Below are 2956 nucleotides of genomic sequence, written 5' to 3'. Positions count from 1 at the left end.
TGAAAGTAGAATGTAAATTCACTGTTTTGTTAATGAAAAGCCATGGGTCCTGATCCCCATGCCCTCTCTCAGCCCTATAAAAGGACTCAACAAATACATTACCTAAGTCAGCTAGCACTACTTGAGCTAAAGGATTTACGACAATTGTGGCTGCCTTTTAAGGGAAGCAGTGACGTTATGCTCTGAAAACTACTTGTGAAGTGAGGATTAATAAATTAGGATTCAATGAAATAGTGGAGTTTACCAGCAATGAGAAATTCTGAAAATTTTTTCAGATAGGGGTGGCAATATTGTCGAATGAACTCTGTAGCGGCGCCTGGCTGGCTCAGTTGGAAGACCATACACCTCTTGATCTCAGGTTCATGAGTTCAAGCCCCATGCTGGGTATAGAGATTACTGAAATAAATAAACTTAAATATATGTGTATATATATATATATATATGAAGAATATGGACTCTGTAGCTGTACTCCGTCTGAATTACAGCTTAGTCACCTCATAGTGACCTTGGGCAATTTAATTAACCTGTTTGTGCCTCAGTTTCCTCATCTAAAAACTGGAGATATAGTAGCTACTTCATAGGATTGTTAGGAAAATTAGGTACTATATGTACATTACTTAAAAAGTGCTTACTATTTTTTCTAAGTAAATATGTGATCTGGAAGATTTGTCAGCACAGTCCATTTACCTTCAGAAGAAAGGGCCAGCAATAGCCAATCATCTTCTTAGACAAGTAAAGCTATTTTGACCATTTCACTTTCTTTTCCATCAAGCCACTGACTCTTCTCTCTGTTGTTAATGACTAAGGAAGGATGTATTTTCTTTCTTTGGATTTCTTTATAAATTGGGCAAATTTAGAGATGGAAGTCAGTTCTGTGCCCTTTGTTTCTACAATTCTCATATATGGATGACTTGGTAAAATCAGAGAATAGGGAAGTCAATAGTTTTTTAGCATGTTTTTGCTATCTTCAAGAACCAAACATTTATTTTGGGAAAAAAAAAAAAAAAACCTTAAATTTTTTTTTTTTTAAAGGTTTTATTTATTTATTTGACAGAGAGAGACACAGTGAGAGAGGGAACACAAGCAGGGGGAGTGGGAAAGGGAGAAGCAGGCTTCCCACAGAGCAGGGAGCCCGATGTGGGGCTCGATCCCAGGATGCTGGGATCATGACCTGAGCCGAAGGCAGACGCTTAATGACTGAGCACCCAGGCGCCCCTTAAATATTTTTTTAATTCTTTAAATTTTTATTTAAACTCCAGTTAGCACACAGTGCAAAAACATTTCTTTTACATGAGTACAATATGTTCAGCTTTATCCAAGAGCTTTAATAATAAAGCATTAAGATACTTTAATGGTAGACATTATTGGAATCTTGAAACATCTCTTGTTGAAAGCATAATACCAGTCTTTATACTCTCGTTCTGAGTTCTTAAGATGGACTGAGTCTTTAGTAATTTTGTATTCAGGAATTTTAACTGGCCCACTGTTTTCCTGACCTAAAAACTGAACAATACACAGTAAATAGAAGCTCAAATGAGGAGTTTTGCACAATGGTCTTTAATGTTTTTTCTTAAAAAATTAGAAAAGAGAAGGAAATGCAAGGCATTGCAGTGTGTTGACTGCATTGTGAAGTGTTTTATATATATATAAACCAAAAGATTAAAAAAGCAAACTCTGTGGCTATAGAGAAAGCAATGTTAAAGGAAATGCAAAGGAAGGAAAATTTTCATAAATCATAGAAAGCACCAGCCTGATAGCTTGACTTCTCAGTGTTTCTCTGAAGATGGACTGTAATCCAGAATGACTATTTTGTTTAGACTGGTGGTAAAACTAGGCAAAAGAAATCTGACACTTTCAGAAAAAACAAAACAAAACAAACAACTATGGAAGAAACAAAACCTTTAAAATTAAGTATCTGGATATGTAGAAAGGGAAGTGTTTTGACAACTAAAATAGATTTTATGTTGGTGAAATTTGTTATTCTAAGTTGTTTCTTTATGGTGCAGACTAATCCAATTTTTTTCCGAGGAAAGAAGCCAGGAGCTACAAATGCAACAGTTGCAAAAAACACTTTACCAATCCCTATTGTAATCTAGTAACTCATATCTTTTGAACTGAAGCTTTGGTATGTTTAGATGCCCAGTTTAAAATGATTTTTAAGAGATAGGCAGTGGGGTGTGGCCTGACCAATAAAAATATCAGTAAGCAAAATTAGAAGTGACAGAATACATATTCCAGGTATAATTGTCTAAGACTTAAGGATAAAGCTCTCATGCACTTAAAATATTCAGTCCAGAAATAAGGAGGCTATATCTAGTGAGCTGAGATGAAAGTCTTGGGCATATTACTGCTCACTTGCCTCTACATATGGCAACTGGTAGAAGTATATAAAAATACATATGGCAACTGGTAAAAGGTATATCAAAAATCTTAGTATAATATTAACTTTTACAATATGTATCTACAATTCACTTGTTCCTCCCATTATTGCTCCTTCCAGAAACCTGGACACTATCTTTTGGTGGCCTCAGGAATCTTTTCAACATAATTTTTCAAGAAAAGGAAATTTTGCTTTGAGCATTAAGACACATTATGGTTCTATAATATTTATTAAATGGCTCTTGAGGTATTTGATTTTTTCTTTTTTAAGATGTTATTTATTTATTTGAGACAGAGAGAATGAGAGACAGAGAGCATGAGAGGGAGGAGGGTCAGAGGGAGAAGCAGACTCCCTGCCGAGCAGGGAGCCCGATGTGGGACTCGATCCCGGGACTCCAGGATCATGACCTGAGCCGAAGGCAGTCGCTTAACCAACTGAGCCACCCAGGCGCCCGGTATTTGATTTTTTTAAAGAATTTTTATTTATTTATTTATTGAGAGAGAGAGAGAGCATGAGCAGGGGGGAGGGGCAGAGGGAGAGGGAGAAGCCGACTCCCTGCTGAGCAGGGAGCCTGCT

This window comes from Mirounga leonina, unplaced genomic scaffold (assembly GCF_011800145.1).
Source record: "Mirounga leonina isolate KUSES-001 unplaced genomic scaffold, KU_Mleo_1.0 Mir_126, whole genome shotgun sequence".
NCBI lineage: Eukaryota > Metazoa > Chordata > Mammalia > Carnivora > Phocidae > Mirounga > Mirounga leonina.
This window is presented reverse-complemented; position numbering follows the sequence as displayed.